The following is a 17,264-nucleotide window of genomic DNA, read 5'->3' as shown; positions in this document are numbered from 1 at the left end:
ATTTTGCACCAGAACATAGTTTTAAACTCTGTTGTTACATGAACTTTTTGAAGTCCTGTGTATGCTCCAGAAAGTATATTGAGTTAGCATATAGTTACTGATGGTGGTAGAAAGTTGAATATGAGAGATGTGCATGTAAAACATTCTCTTTTATAGTACATAATCTTTTTGGGAAATAAGATATATTCACATGTAGGCACCTGCATTGTGGCACAGTAAGCTAAGCTGCCAACTGCAATGCTGGCATCACATGTAGGAGCACTGGTTTGAGTGCTGGCTGTTCCATTTCCAATTCAGCTTACTGCTAATGTGGCTTAGAAAGCAAACAGAAGATAGCCTAAGTATTTGGGCCGCTGCCTCCCACCCAGGAAACTCAGGTGGAGTTCCAGGCTCCTGGCTTCAGACTTTACTAGCTACAGCCTTTGCATCTATTTAGCAAGTGAACCAGAAGATAGAAGATATCTCTCTCTCTCCCCTACTTCCCTTCACCCACCACTCAACATTTCAAATAAACAAGTATTTAAAAAAGATATATTTACATGAAATGATCATTAAGAATAAAAGTCACTTAAAACCAAACACGTGATATAGCAAAAATGTTATAAAAATTTAGAAAAGGAAAAGTTAGTGTGAGATAAGGAGGAATAAGCTATATTCTCTTAATTAAACTCATACGTTAATTATTACTTCAGGCTTAAATGTCCAATAAATGTATCTGTAACCATCCAAGTGATTTTTTTCAGATTTTTCATAACTTTTGTGGCTACCATGACAGAAAACTTGGTGCCATCTTTGATTTTCACTGTAGTTTATTGATTATTATCTCATCTACCAATTCCTGCTGATCTCACACATCCACTTCCTTTATTCATTCCCTCTGCGGCCACCCACAAGTCCTTCTCTCCTTCCCACAGAGTGTAGCAGCATTCTAATTGTTGTCCAGCAGATGGTCTCTTCCTCAGCTTATCTTCCATAACCCTGTAACAGCTATAATTCAGATGTTTTGCTTTTATTATGTTTATGGTACTATTAAAAATTAATTAGGGCAGGCGCTTAGCATGGCAATTAAGTAACTACAATTTCATCTTCTTAGTAACGTGTACCCTGGGAAGCAGCAGGTGATGGCTCAAGTGGTGGGGCCTCTGCCACCAGGTGGGGGACCCAGATGGAACTCCTGGAGTTCTCGGCTCCTGGCTTCGACCTGGCTCAACCCTGGCTGTTGTGGGTATTTGCAAGAGTGAACCAGCAGATGGGAGATCTCTGTCTTTATTTGTTGCTCTGCTTTTAGATAAAAATAAAAATAAATCAATAAAAATAAAAAATAAATTTATATTGGCAGTTGTTTATTGTTAGCTGCATCAAAATTAGCTCTGAGCAGAAGATTTCACAGGCATAGAACACGGATACTTTTAGCCCTCTTTTAGCTTTCTATGGGAGATCTGTGAGGAAATCCTGAGTTAAAATGAACAGTTTCTGTAGAAGTCAAATTGCGCTGGCTCTGGCCTTCAACTGCTTGCACAAACTCCAGCCTCCTGCAAAGTACATCCCCAACTCAATTATTTCTGAGAGCCCCCATGAGGAGTTCCACACCTGTTCCGAATCCAATCCAATCCTATGATATTCCACCAGGTGATGCTCCCACTGCATGCTGCTTTACCAGATGCTCGTCTGTCCTGGTGGTGGAAAGACACGTGAAGGTACACGGAGGGAAACATTTCTTTTTTTATTGTAGCCCTAATATGCTCAGTGTTGATGAAACAGTTCTCAGCTTTAGTTATATGTTAACAGTCCTCTTAAAAAGAGGGACCTATATTTGGGTCTGGGTAGGAATAAATTTCAGAAATACATTGTATCACCTTCAATCACTCAGAGCCCCTAGACTCAAGCCAAAGGCTAATATTTTGTTCCTGGGACAAGTATATTATGCCAGCCTCTTTTTTTCCCTAAGGACTTCTCTCCTCAAAAAATACCCCTGCCGTGCCAGCACACTGGGTTGCCAGCTATCTGTCAACTCTAGTACAGTTGCTCTTGAAAATGTGGGTTTTGTGTTAGCAGAATCATCACCACCTGAGAACTTGTCAGAAAGAAAAATTCTCTAGCACTGTTCCAGACTGGGGGTAGACTCAGCAACTGTTTTACAAGACAAGCGGCTTTTGGCCGGCGCCGTGGCTCAACAGGCTAATCCTCCACCTTGCGGCGCCGGCACACCGGGTTCTAGTCCCGGTCGGGGCACCGATCCTGTCCCGGTTGCCCCTCTTCCAGGCCAGCTCTCTGCTGTGGCCAGGGAGTGCAGTGGAGGATGGCCCAAGTGCTTGGGCTCTGCACCCCATGGGAGACCAGGAGAAGCACCTGGCTCCTGCCATCGGAACAGCGTGGTGCGCCGGCCGCAGCGCGCTACCGCAGCGGCCATTGGAGGGTGAACCAACGGCAAAAGGAAGACCTTTCTCTCTGTCTCTCTCTCACTGTCCACTCTGCCTGTCAAAAAATTTAAAAAAAAAAAAAAAAACACATACACACAAGACAAGCGGCTTTTAATAAGACCTCCAGGTCATTTTGATTCCCAAGAAAAGTTGAGTTACTACTCTAACACTAGGGGAAATGATCCCTATCCATCCCCATGGCAACTAAACCTTAGGAAGAGACAGTGAAAATTCAAAATTCACCTTCTATAGGCAATGTTAGTTTTCATTTTTTTTTTTAAGATTTATATATTTATTTGAAAGTCAGCGTTACAAGGAGAAAAGGAGAGGCAGAGAGAGAGAGAGAGAGAGAGAGAGAGAGAGAGAGAGAGAGAGAGAAGTCTTCCAACTGCTGGTTCATTTCCTAATTGGCTGCAACGACGGAGCTGTGCTGATCCAAAGCCAGGAGCCAGGAGCCTCTTCTGGGTCTCCCACTCGGGTGCAGGGCCCAAGGACTTTCCTAGACCATAGCAGAGAGATGGATCGGAAGTGGAGCAGCTAGAACTAGAACCGGTGCTCATATAGGATGCTGGCACCTCAAGTGGTGGCTTTACTCACTATGCCACCACGCTGGCCCCAGTTTTCATTATTTTCCCAGGGCTCCACAATGTTCCAAAGTTAGTCTCTTGGCAATTTTTTTAAAACATATTTTCCTTTGAGGTGTGAATGTATGTATGTGTACGTGCTATGTCCATAGATAGAGCTACCTTCAAAGCTATGTATAACATATTCATCATCATGATCTCAAAATGTGTTTTTGTTGTCTTCCCCCTGTTAATATAAGTCTCTTAAAACCTTCAAGTAGTTTTGTCTTATTTTCCTCACAGTCAATAATTGCTATTTTTAAGGTTAAAATGTTTAATGTAAATAATTAATTTCACTTTCTTAATACAAAATTGAAGCATATTAATTTTAGAAAAATTAGGTCAGTGTTGTGGCATAGTGGGTAAAGCTGCTGCCTGCGACTCCTGCATCCCATATAGGTGCTGATTCAATGCCCAGCTGCTCCACTTCCCATCCAGTTACCTGCTAATGGCTGGGAAAGCAGTGAAGGATGGTCCAAGCGCTTGGGCCCCTGCACCCAAGTGGGAAATTTAGAAGCTCACGCCACCTGGCTTCAGCCTGGTCCAGCTCTAGCTGTTGTGGCCATTTGGGTAGTGGATCACTGCATGGAAGATCTCTCTCTCTCTCTCTCTCTCTCTCTCTCCTTCTCTCTGTAAACTGTGCCTTTCAAATAAATAAATAAATATTTAAGAGAAAAGAAAAATTAGAATGATACTCCTTAATAACGGTGTATTTTACAATTGAGGATATTTTAGGATAAAGGAAATATATTTCTATTGTTTTTTTGTTAAATATTTATTTATTTATTTGAAAAATAGAGTTATAAAGAACAAGGGAGAGACAGAAAGAGAGATCTTTCATTTTCTGGTTCACTCCCCAGATGGCTGCAATGGCTGGAACTGGACCAGGCCAAAGTCAGGAGCCTGGAACTCCATCCAAGTCTCCCATGTATCTGGAAGGGACCCAACTACTTGAACCATTGTGTGCTGCTAGCCTAGGCACATTAGCAGGAAACTGGATTGGAAATGGAGCAGCTGGCACTTGAACTGACGCTCATATAGGATGCTAGCGTCATAGGCAGCAACTTACCCTGCTCTGGGGCCCTATTATGTTATTTTTATATGTTGACACTGGCTCTACAAGAAACCTGGTCTCTTTATTTTCAGTGTGCCCTTCATATTTGTTTAGAACAGTTGTCAAACTTCAATATCATTAACTTTCATGTGGGAAGCCTATTAAAATGCATGTTCTGGACTCTGTCCTAGGAATTCTGGTTCAACAGAATTGGAGAAAAGCTCAGGAATATGTGTGGGGGGATTGGTATTTTTTTTAAAAAAAGATTTATTTATTTGAAAGGCAGAGTGACAGAGGAAGAGAGAGAGAGGGAGAGAGAAAGGCATTGATCTTCCATGCCCTGGTTCTCTATCCAAATGCCCACAAAGGCTGAGACTTGGTTGAGCTGAAACCAGGAGTCAGGACCTCCATCTGGGTCTGCCGCATGAGTAGCAGGGGCCAAGTGTTTGAGTCATCATCCTCAGTCTCCCAGGAGTACTAGCTGGGAAGCTGGATCAAAAGCAGTGGTAGGACTAGATCCTAGGCAGTCAAATGTGGAATGTGGATGGTCCAAAGTGGTGGCTTAACCTGTTGAGCCAAAATTCCTGCCCTAGAATCTGCAGTTTTGATAAGCACCTCAATTAACTCTAATGCAGGTGTTCCTCTGGCCACACCATTAAGAAACATTGATCTAGAATGGTATCAGATAACTACTTTACATATATAACTGCTGTGCATTGTTAATATGCATATAGGAAGAATTCTGACTCATTTGACTCAGAATAACAATAATCTACCTCCATAATTTTTTTAATATTTTATTTATTTATTTGAGAGGTAGAGTTACAGACAGTGAGAGGGAGAGACAGAGAGAAAGGTCTTCCCTCTGCTGGCTCACTCCCCAAATGGCCACAACAGCTGGAGCTGCGCCAATCCAAAGCCAGGAGCCAGGAGCTTCTTCCAGGTCTCCCACACAGGTGCAGAGGTCCAAGCACTTGGGCCATCTTCTACTGCTTTCCCAGGCCACAGCAGAGAGCTGGAATTGAAGAGGGGCAGCCAGGACTAGAACCGGTGCCCATATGGGATGCTGTCGCCGCAGGCAGAGGATTAACCTACTGTTTAACGGTGCCAGCCCCCTACCTCCATAATTATTTACTGAATAATTTACAATGCTTTAGGATAGAGGAGAAATTTTTAACAAATTTTTCTGGATTGGGATTTTTAAACTTTTTAAAAATTTATTTATTTGAAAGGCAGAGTTACAGAGGGAGAGATAGAGATAACTCTTCCAACAGCTGGTTCACTCCCCAAATGGCCTCAACAGCTAGGCTGAGCCAGGCTGTAGCCAGGAGCCAGGAACTTCAACTGGGTCTCCCAAGTGGGTGCCTGGGCCTAAGGTCTTGGGCCATCTTCTGCTACTTTCCAGTGCATTAGCAGGGAGCTACATTAGAAGTGGAGCAGCTGGGAGTTGAACCAGCACCCATATGGGATGTCAGCATCTCAGGCAGCTGCCTAACCTGTTACGCCACAACACTGGCCCTGAGAAAAGAATATTAAGCATGGTCCCATGGAGGCAGCCTAAAGTAGCAGAAAGAGTGATGAACGGAGACCATAGGACCTAGTCCTGCCATTGACTAATGTTATTAGCTCAGGTGGATCAATATACTTCTCTTCAGTTTTCATCTTTTGTAAAAGAACAAAACAAAACAGGCAAGGGGAAAGAATTAGCTTGAATGATTTTGCTATGTGGTTTTGTGACTAAATTGGGAACTTACAGCAGAGAATTTATATCCATAAAGAGCTCTTCAAATATAGTTACTGCCATGAAACTGATTACAATCTAGTAAGGAAAGTAAAACATAGGTAAGTACAAGCGAAATAAAAATACAACACCCAGGGGCCAGCGCTGTGGCATAGAGGGTAAAGCTGCCACCTGTGGTGCAAGCATCCCACATGGACGCTGGTTTGAGTCCGGCTGCCACACTTCCAATCCAGCTCTCTGCTGTGGCCTAGGAAAGCAGAAGAGGCCCAGGTCCTTGGGCCCCTGCACGCTTGTGAGAGACCCTGAAGAAGCCCCTGGCTCCTGGCTTTGGATCGGCACAGCTCCAACCATTGCAGCCAATTGGGGAGTGAACTAGCCGATAGAAGACATCTCTAGGTCGGCGCCGCGGCTCACTAAGCTAATCCTCCGCCTTGCGGCGCCGGCACACCGGGTTCTAGTCCCGGTCGGGGCACCGATCCTGTCCCGGTTGCCCCTCTTCCAGGCCAGCTCTCTGCTGTGGCCCGGAGTGCAGTGGAGGATGGCCCAGGTGCTTGGGCCCTGCACCCCATGGGAGACCAGGATAAGCACCTGGCTCCTGCCACCGGATCAGCGCGGTGCGCCGGCCGCAGTGCGCTACCGCGGCGGCCATTGGAGGGTGAACCAATGGCAAAGGAAGACCTTTCTCTCTGTCTCTCTCTCACTGTCCACTCTGCCTGTCAAAAATAAAAAAAAATAAAAAAAAAGAAGACATCTCTGCCTCTCCTCTTTCTGTATAACTCTTTCAAATCAATAAATAAATCTTAAAAAAAAAAAAAAAAAAAAGCTGTAGGTAGTGCCAAAGGGCTATCATGAAGTGCTTCCCAGAAAGATGAGAACTGAATAACCAAATCAGTATAAGATGAATCAGATCAGCTATTTGTAACAGTTTTCTTAGACCACTGAATTGTTTCAAGGGCTGAGAGAAGTAAAAGTAAGGCCTGGGAATCAACCAGTCTGAGTAAGTGAAAAAATTATGGCCTAATCAATTACATTATTCCTGAAGAACACATGTGATAATAGAAAGGGCGAGGTGGTCTTCATGGCTTCCACAGATGATTTCAAAGCCTTGGGGTATGTCATGGAGGGCTTTGATCATTTGTGGTGTGATGCCCCAAATGAGTGGACAGCCTGGTATCTGTTCCTTTGACAGATTCGATGCTGGCATAGTAAGCTCAGTAGGTGGATGAACTAGGCAGTAAATTCATTCAGTTGATTTCTTCTGCATTTATATCCTGCTTACAAAGCCATTTGCAATTATGATTTAGTTTCTCAGGTATGGATGATTTTTAAACAAGTGCATTGACTTGCTCACATGCATGTCTAACTTACAACATTATAAGGTGGTATTTAAAGGCCTCAGTACCGGCCGGCGCCGTGGCTCAACAGGCTAATCCTCCGCCTTGTGGCGCCGGCACACCGGGTTCTAGCCCTGGTCGGGGCGCCGGATTCTGTCCCGGTTGCCCCTCTTCCAGGCCAGCTCTCTGCTGTGGCCCGGGAAGGCAGTGGAGGATGGCCCAAGTGCTTGGGCCCTGCACCCCATGGGAGACCAGGAGAGGCTCCTGGCTTTGGACCAGCGAAATGCACCGGCCGCAGCGGCCATTGGAGGGTGAACCAACGGCAAAAAGGAGGACCTTTCTCTCTGTCTCTCTCTCTCACTATCCACTCTGCCTGTCAAAAAAAAAAAAAAAACACACCTAAGTACCTTGAGGGTTTGGCTCCCACGAATTAGTCCTTTTCTGTTGATGGATTCAGGTTGCACTGAGAAAAACCAGGCTTCTGGACCTTCAAAGAGGAAGCAGATACGGACCATAACAGAATAATTAGGATGTGCCTGATGTTTGAGTTTCCTCATCTGTTAAACGGCGTATAGTAACAACACTTCATAGCATTGATGCAAAGAGTAAATGTATATAAAGTGCTTGTCAAGGTAACTGTCACCGCTGAGGAATATTGTTTTGGGAATTTGAGAATTCTCATAGTAAGAGCAGAATAAATATTTTGGGGGGCTGGCTTTTGGTGCAGCAGTTAAGACATTTCTTGGGATGCCCACATCCTATATTCCAATGGTTGGTATACAGTCCTGGCTCTGCTTCTGATTGAGCTTTCTGCTAATGCAAACCATGGGAGGCATCAGGTGATGACTCAAGTGGTTGGGCCACTACCACTCATTTGGGACACCTGGATTGAATTCCTGGCTTCTAGCTTCACACTGGCCCAGCCCCAGTGAATAACTGGGGAGTGAATAACTGGATGAAGAGCTCTATCTCTGTTTCTGTCTCCAACACATGACTAATTGCAGAAAAATGATATAATTAGTGTTTTGGACTAAAATGTGATTAAGATTACTGAGACTAGAGTAGTCTAGGAAAAAACACTTGACTGTTTAGAACTTAATCTAGTCCTTAAAACAAGGGTCACAAACTAAAATACTAATGGGGATAATGCAGACTGGAGTGAGACTGGATGATCCCAGTCCAAAGAGGGCAGGAACCCAGGGCTGCCTGACTTTCCAGTTTTCAGGGAAAATCTGCAATCTTTGTTTTACCATGGCCAGCTCCCAGCTTTGAATACTGATGAATATTTAAGGAAAACAATTTCACTACAAGTAATACTACATATGTTGGAAGTCTAATTTGGTTTATGAGCTACCAGGTTGTGACCTGTTATTTAAAGGCTAGGTAATGCTGTATAAGCAGAACAGAAACAGTAGGGACAAAAAAGCCTGGAAGGAGAAAAGCTTAAGCAGCTTTTGAGGTTACCAGGTGTGAGTCATTTTGATTAGATGGAGTAGGAGTTTTATTTAAAGGAGAAGAACAAAACGGTTAGGAAAATGAGGGTTTTTGTTTTTTTTTTTTTTTTTTACCAATTTATTTAAAGAGTTACAGATGTAGAGGGAGAGACTAAAAGAGCTTCCACCTGCTGGTCCATTCCCTCAAAGCCCACAATGGCTGGGGATGGGCACATTGAAGCTAGGAACCAGAAACTCAAAACAGGTCTCCTCTGAGGGTGGCAGAGGCCCAACTACCAGAGTCACTGCTCTTGACCTGCAAGGTTCACACCAGTGGGAAGCTGCAGCCAGGAGTGGAACTAGGAGCCGGAGCTTGGGCCAGTCATTAAGTCCAGGTACTTTGATATGGAACAGTGGTGTCTTAACCCCTAGGCCAAACACCTGCCCCTAGACCTTGTTTTTATTAAAAAAAAAAAAAAAGTTTATTAACATTTATTTGAAAGGCAGAGTAACAGAGGGAGAGGAAGGGAGAGAGGGGGGTAGAGATATATCTTCTATCTGCAGGTTCATTCCCCAATGCCAGCATCAACAGGAGATAGGCCAGGCTGAAGCCAGGATGCCAGGGACTCCATGTGGGTGGCAGGAACCCAAGTATATAGGCCATTATGTGCTTCCTCCCAGGTGCATTAGCAGGAAGCACAGAGTAGCGGGGATTGGAACCAGCCCCTCAGATAGGTTGCTGCTATACTAATAGGCGGCTTAACCACAACACCTGTCCCCAAGACCCTATTTTTTAAACCCCTAAATATGTGATACATACCTGTTTTCAAGAGTTGGGGAAGGAGCATTGAACTGCTTGGGTTCAATCCACTCTGGCTCCGGATGACTCCAGTTTTCTGCTTATGAGGACTCTGGGAGACACAGCTGTGACTGGATGCCTGCCACCCATATGGGAGACCTGGACTGAATTCCTGCCTCCTGGTTTCAGCTCTGGGCCCAGCCCTGCTGTTATGGTGGGAGAAATTAGTAAAAAATGTTCAGAAGTTAAGAAGCCCAAACCACATCCTTAACAATATCTGTTCCTTTACATTTTTTTTAAAGATTTTATTTATTTGAGAGGTAGATTTACAGACAGTGAGAGGGAGAGACAGAAAGAGAATTTTCCTTCCATTGGTTCAGTCCCCAAATGGCCGCAACAGCTGGAGCTGCGCCAATCCGAAGCCAGGAGCCAGGAGATTCTCCCTGGTCTACCATGCGGGTGCAGGGGCCCACATGCTTGGGCCATCTTCTGCTTTCCCAGACCACAGCAGAGAGCTGGATTGGAAGAGCAGCAGCTGGGACTAGACCCCGTGCCCATAAGGGATGCTGACGCTGCAAGGCAGAGGAGTAACCTACTGCACCTTGGCGCTGGCCCCTCCTTTACATTTTAAAGGAAACTGACATTTATTACAGGCCTTTTTACTGCTTTAAGTTTAGATACTATATTTCACTATTCTTTTTATTTTTTGCAAAAGTGGATTTTGTAAGTGCTTTTCATCTATGATCCCTCTTTTACACAGAAGGTAAAACCCTAACAAAAGAGACTTAATTATTGAAGATGTCCTCTGAGCCTAGCTTCATAGAATATACAGGATAAATGGGAGAGGCATTCCTTCTGGAGGGAATAACCTGTGCAAAGGTGTTGAAGTGGGAAGTTGTATGTCTTTGGGAAGCTGGGTGCAGTAGAACAGCTGCATACCATAGTGATTAGCGCCAACATGCTCTGGAGACAGATTTAACTTGGGGTGTTGGCTCTGCCACCGACCAGCTTTCTGAATTTGCGTAAGTTATTGGAGTTCTTTAAGCTTCCATTTCCTTGTAACTCCCAGCTACTATTGTTATTTTTATGGTTCTCCTTGGTACTTTTACAAGATAAAATAAGGGGTCAGTGCTGTGGCATAGTAGGCTAAGCCTCCACCTAAATAAATAAATAAATAAATAACTTAAAAAAAGAAGAAGAGGGGCAGCCCTTTGGTGTAGCAGGTAAAGCTGCCACCTGCAGTGCCAGCATCCCATATGGGCACTGGCTCCACTTTCCATCCAACTCTCTGGTATGGCCTGCGAAATCAGTGGAAGATGGCCTAAGTCCTTGGGTCCCTGCACCCATGTGGGAGACTCAAGAAACTCCTGGCTCCTGGCTTTATATCAGCACAGCTCTGGCCTTTACAACCATTTAGGGAGTGAACCAGCGGATGGAACACCTCTCTGTCTCTCGGTCTCTGCCTCTGAAATAAATAATCTTTAAAAAAAAAAGAAGAAGAAGAAGACGAGGAAGAGGAAGAGGAAGAGGAAGAGGGCCAGCGCTGTGGCTCCCTTGGTTAATCCTCCGCCTGCGGTGCCGGCTCTAGTCCCGGTTGCTCCTCTTCCAGTCCAGTCTCTGCTGTGGCCTGGAAGGGCAGTGGAGGATGGCCCAAGTGATTGGGTCCCTGTACCCGCTTGAGTGACCAGGGGGAAGCACATGGCTGCTTGCTTTGGATCAGTGTAGCTCTGGCTGTAGCGGCCATTTGGGGAGTGAACCAATGGAAGGAAGACCTTTCTCTCTGTATCTCTCTCACTGTCTATAACTCTGTCAAATAAAAAAAAAAAAAAAAGAGGAAGAAGATAAAATCCAGAGTGTGGTGAAAGATGATACTGGCAGAGAAGACAATGATCAGGTCATGAAGGCCCTGTATTTAATCTTGGGGATAGAAGGATATATTTCTTGTTTTTTTAATTTTTTGTTTTTGTTTTTGTTTTAGGGAGTCATCATGAATCAGGATTTTTTTTTAAAGATTTATTTATTTATTTGAAAGACAGAGTTGCAGAGGCAGAGGGAGAGAAAGAGAGGTCTTCCACCCACTGGTTCACTCCCCAGTTGGCTGCAATGGCCTAGCTGTGCTGATCCAAAGCCAGGAGCCAGAAATTCCTCCAGGTCTCCCACGTGGGTGCAGTAGCCCAGTGATTTGGGCCATCTTCTACTGCTATCGCAGGCCATAGCAGAGAGCTAGATAGGAAGTGGAACAGCCGAGACTCAAACTGGCGCCCATATGGGATGCCAGCACTGTAGGCAGCTTTACCCGTTACACTGCAGTGTCAACCCCATTTCAGGACTTTTTTTTTGTTTTTTTTTTGTTTTTTTTTTTTGACAGGCAGAGTGGATAGTGAGAGAGAGAGACAGAGAGAAGGGTCTTCCTTTTTGCCGTTGGTTCACCCTCCAATGGCCGCCGCGGCCGGCACATCTCGCTGATCCAAAGCCAGGAGCCAGGTGCTTCTCCTGGTCTCCAATGCGGGTGCAGGGCCCAAGGACTTGGGCCATCCTCCACTGCCTTCCTGGGCCATAGCAGAGAGCTGGCCTGGAAGAGGGGCAACTGGGATAGAATCCGGCGCCCCGACCGGGACTAGAACCCGGTGTGCCGGCGCCACAAGGCGGAGGATTAGCCTGTTAAGCCATGGCGCCGGCCATTTCAGGACTTTTTTTAAAAATTATTTTATTTATTTGAATGGCAGAAAAAAACAGAGAGAAAGAGAGAGAGCAAAAGATCTTCCATCTGCTGGTTCACTCCTCAAATGGCTGCAATGGTCATGGTTGGGCCAGGATGAAGCCAGGAGCCAGGAGCTTCTTCCGGGTCTCCCACATGGGTGCCTCAAGTACTTTCCCAGGCATCTGCAGAAAGCTGAATTGGAATTGGAGCAGGCAGGAGTCAACTGGTGCCCATATGGGATGCCAGCGCTGCAGGCAGCGACATAACCTGCTGTGCTATGACTCTGGCTTCCATGGATAAATTTTTTAAAAAGACTAAATAGAGGCAATAATTCAGGGGATGGGTTTGTTAGGAATACCAGCGCCTGGGCTGTGCAGTAAAAGTAGGTAGAAGTGTTTCATACAATGGACATTAAAGGTGAATTGATAATCTACGATGGGAGAGTTTAAGTGACTGAATGAATTGATGGTAACTAAATGCCTGGTAATTGGGTGATATTCGGTAAACACATCAATAATGAGGTAATTAAGACTGCAAATAGGCCGGCGCCGCGGCTCACTAGGCTAATCCTCCGCCTTGCGGCGCCGGCACACTGGGTTCTAGTCCCAGTAGGGCACCGATCCTGTCCCGGTTGCCCCTCTTCCAGGCCAGCTCTCTGCTGTGGCCAGGGAGTGCAGTGGAGGATGGTCCAAGTGCTTGGGCCCTGCACCCCATGGGAGACCAAGAGAAGCACCTGGCTCCTGCCATCGGATCAGCGCGGTGCGCAGGCCGCAGCGCGGTACCGCGGCGGCAATTTGAGGGTGAACCAACGGCAAAAGGAAGACCTTTCTCTCTGTTTCTCTCTCACTGTCCACTCTGCCTGTCAAAAATAAAATAAAATAAAATAAAAAAGACTGCAAATAAAGTAATGTCCTAAATTTGTAATATTGGAATACCATATTGGTGCTAGCCTAAACAAGGAATTTAGTAGGAAAAAAAGGTTTGGGCAGGTTGATATAGGGGTTTGTTCAGCTGGTAACATGTTGAATTTGATGTGCTTGTATAACTTCAGGGAGGAGATGGCTAATGTCAGATATGTAATAATAATAGCATCTAGAATTTAACAGTGTGTGTGTGTGTGTTGTTTTTTTTTAATTTATTTGAAAGAGTTATAGAGAGAGGGGGAGAAGCAGAGAGAGAGAGAGAGAATCTTCCATCTGCTGGTTAACTCCTCAAATGGTCACAACAACCAGGGTTGGGCCAGGCTGAAGCCAGGAGCTGCTTCTGGGTCTCCTATATAGGTAGCAGGGGGCCAAGCACTTGGGTCATCCTCTGCTGCTTTCCCAGGCCACTAGCAGGGAGCTGGCCAGGAAGTGCAGTGGCCGGGACATGAACTGGTCCCTTTATGAGATGCAGGCACTGCAGATAGCGGTTAAACCTGCTGTGCCACAGGGCCTACCCCTATAGTGCTTATTTTGTGCCATGTGTTGGTCTCAATGTTTTATATTGTTTAAATTACTTAATCTTCACAACAACCTCTGAAGTAGGTGCTACTATTTTACCTATTGTAAAGGTTAGGAAACTCTGGCACAGGTGCCTTAACTTAGCCAAGGTCATATAGGCACGAAAGGGTGCAACTAGTACACAGGTCTGAGGCTTGGGACCCGGGTCCAGGAAAAGTACTGCCTATGTTCTGGGATTGCATAGAATTCAAAATAAGCTAGACCAAGGGCCTTTGTTTCCATAGAGTATATAATCTAGGGAATCACAGAATTTTGGAGGTCATAAAAATATTCGTGTAAGTGAAGAGTGAGAAGAAAGCCAAGGATAATTTTTTTTTTAAATTTATTTATTTGACAGGTAGAGCTATAAACAGTGAGAGAGATAGACAGAGAGAAAGGTCTTCCTTCCATTGGTTCACTCCCCAAATGGCCGCTATGGCTGGCGTTGCGCCGATCTGAAGCCAGGAGCCAGGTGCTTCTTCCTGTTCTCCCATGCGGGTGCAGGGGCCCAAACACTTGGGCCATCCTCCACTGCCCTCCTGGGCCACAGCAGAGACTGGACTGGAAGAGGAGCAACCGGGACTAGAACCCAGCGCCATATGGGATGCCGGCACTGCAGGCCAAGGATTAACCAAGTGAGTCACGGTGCCAGCAAGGATAAAATTCTAAGAAATACTAATGCCTAATGGATAAACAGAAGGAGAAAAAAATCCCAGGTAAGAGTTGTAGATAAAGGCACAGTTAAAGTGAGCAGGAAAACCAGGAGAAAGCAAGGTCTTGGGAAAATGCTGGAGGATGGCACTTTGAGGAATGACTTAATTATCTGAGAGGTTCAGCAATAGAAGGAGCGAAGATGTCCACTGGCATTGATACATCAGGCAGTTGTTTGACACTATAATGAAACACCTGAAACAAGCTACTTAGGAAGCAAAGAGAGATATATATTGGCTCACATTTTTGGGGGTTGAAGATTGGGTTGTCCCATTGGTTGGGTATCTGATGAAGGCATTGTTGCTGATAGAGTCCCAAGGTGGCTCAGAGCATCATATGGGAAGAGCGAGTGGATCCATGTCTCTTCTTGTAAAGCCACCATGGTTTGATCATGGGAGCCCCACTCTAAGAACCAACTCATATTTAATCACTTCCTCAAAGCCTCACCTTTAAACACCAAAATTGGGTTCAATTTCCACCCATTTAGTGTTATTAACATAAGATTTAAGGATGAAGCTCTTAGTACTTTTGGGAACACCCGAACTAGTATCCACATCATGGCAATAAATAACTGATCTTTGATGCCCCCAACAGGAATGAATGATGGAGGGGCTACAAATTGCAGTGTATTAAGTGAGATTTGGTAGCAGGACCAGAAATCAGGGAGATAGGAGTAAGGCAGAGGAGTTCAGAATCCTGCAGCAATTTAGGTCAGTGAAAATAACTGGGTGCATCAGAGTGACAGCAGAGGGGAGGGAAGGATTAAAGATACTAGCAAGTGGGCCGTGCCAGGGTGTAACGAATTAAGCTGCTGCTTTCTGCACTGGCATCCCATATGGGCACCAAATCTAGTCCTGGCTACTCCACTTCCAATACAGTTTCCTGCTAATGTGCCTGGGAAAGCAGTGGAAAATGGCCCTCATCCGTGGGACCTTGCATCCACGTGGGAAACTCAGATGAAGCTCCTTGCTTCAGCCTGGTCCAGCCCCAGCTGTTGTGGCTATTTAAGGAGTAAACCATTAGAGAGATGATTTCATTGTATCTGCCTCTCTCTGTAAATCTACCTTTCAGATAAAAATGAAAGTAATAAAAAGAGAGGGCTGGTGCTGTGGTGCAGCGGGTTAAAGCCCTGCCTGAAGTGCCGTCATCCCACATGGGCGCCGGTTCTAGTCCCAGCTGCTCCACTTCCAAACCAGCTCTCTGCTATGGCCTGGGAAAGCAATAGAAGATGGCCCAAGTGCTTGGGCCTCTGCACCTGTGTTGGATCCTGGCTTTGGATCGGCATAGCTCCGGTCATTGCGGCCATTGGGGAGTGAACAAACAGATGGAATGTATCTCTCTCTGTCTCTACCTCTCTCTGTAACTCTTTCAAATAAATAAAATAAATCTTTAAAAATAATATAAAGGCATTAATAAGATATTTAGGAAGAATATCAACATGACTTGGTGGCTGATTATGGATAGACATGGGCAGAAGAATCTAAGATGATTCCAGTTTTAATCCCAGGTTCCTATAAAATGGTGGTACCACTGCTAGAGAGAAGTTGTTCAATACACCACTGGACTTGGCATGCACATGAGTTATCCAGCAGGCAATTTAATAGGAGTTGGAAATTTAAAATGTAATAACTGAAGTGTTTACCAGGATTGGCCTTAAGTCTGTGCAGCAAGCATTTTCTTACAGTATTGCTTGTCTGATATACTATATATAGTTATCTGCTTGCTTGCTGAATTTCTCATCACTAAAACTTGAGGATAACTTTTATTAAACTGGCAGCATCAAAACTTTGTATAGTTGCTCAGGAAGTAATGCTATTAAAATAATTACTACTTTTGAATAGATGTTCAACTGTTCATGGAAGGACAATGATTTTTTACTTAACAAATAGCAATTATTATCTGACAGACAGGTATAATTGCGTTATACATTAACTAATTTGAATTTAATCATTGAAACAACCCCACAAGACAAATATTTCATGATTGTCATTTTTTTTTTTTATTTTAAGAGAAGTCTTTGGGCTAGTGCTGTGGCATCGCAGGTTATTAAGTCACCTCCTGCAATCCCAGCATCCCATATGGATGCTAGTTCAAGTCCCAGCTGCTCCTCTTCCTATCCAGCTCCATGCTAATGCTCCTGGGAAAGAAGTGGAAAATGGCCCAAGTGCTTGAGCCCTGCACCCACCTGGGAGATCTGGAAGACGCTCCTGGTTCTTGGCTTCAGTTTGGTCTAGCTCCAGCAGTTGTGGCCATTTGGGGAGTGAACCAGTGGATGCCATTCAAATAAAAAAAAAAAAATCCTAAAAAAAAAAAAAAAACCAAAATGAAGTCTTGATGTAAGAAAAGTGAAATAATTTGGCCAAAGTCACATTGCTTATAAAATGGTAGAGCTGGGAGTGAAATCCAGGCAGTCTGAGAAGTCTGTATGTGCAGACCTTATACTCTGACTTTTCATCAGTTTCTCATACATTTCTAAATGTCAATAATGAAGTAAGCTGATTTCAAATGGGCTGGCACTGTGGCGTAGGTTAAGCCTCTGCCTGAGATGCCAGCATACCATATGGGTACTGGTTCAAGTCCTGGCTGCTCCACTTCTGATCCAGCTCCCTGCTAATGTTCCTGGGAAAGCAGCAGGAGATGGCCCGTCTTTGGGCCCTTGCACCCATGTGGAAGACCAGGATGAAGCTCCTGGCTCCTGGCTTTGGCTTGGCCCAGCCCTGGCTGTTTTGACTTTTTAGGGAGGAACCAGCAGTTGGGAGACCTCTCTCTCCCTCTTTCTCTCTCTGCCTTTCAAATAAATAAATCTTAAGAGGAAAAAAAAAAAAGACTTTAAACAAAACAGTTGCCCATATTTGTAACACTGGAATATCATTCACTATGATGCTGGTATGTAATGTAATTTATCGTTTACAAATGAAAAGAAATACCATGTTTTAAAAAGATTTACTTATTTATTTGAAAGGTGTG

The 17,264-nt window shown here is 44.7% G+C and overlaps 1 long non-coding RNA gene across 2 annotated transcripts; it reads right to left on the bottom strand.

Annotated features, from left to right (window-relative positions):
- Positions 1-1,341: 1,341 nt before the first annotated feature.
- Positions 1,342-16,590, bottom strand: LOC133769578 (uncharacterized). 2 transcript variants are annotated; one of them, XR_009867212.1, is made up of 4 exons: positions 16,483-16,590; positions 9,426-9,610; positions 7,580-7,659; positions 1,342-1,673 (listed from the first exon to the last, which is right to left on the bottom strand). It is a non-coding gene; the product is annotated as an uncharacterized LOC133769578 (long non-coding RNA). The 2 variants fall into 2 exon arrangements; XR_009867213.1 differs by having other exon boundaries at positions 9,426-9,607.
- Positions 16,591-17,264: the final 674 nt, after the last annotated feature.

The sequence above is a fragment of the Lepus europaeus genome, chromosome 11 (genome assembly GCF_033115175.1).
Source record: "Lepus europaeus isolate LE1 chromosome 11, mLepTim1.pri, whole genome shotgun sequence".
In the NCBI taxonomy this organism is placed as follows: Eukaryota; Metazoa; Chordata; class Mammalia; order Lagomorpha; family Leporidae; genus Lepus; species Lepus europaeus.
The sequence above is the reverse complement of the archived record's forward strand: the minus strand, read 5'-3'. Positions and strand labels throughout refer to the sequence as shown.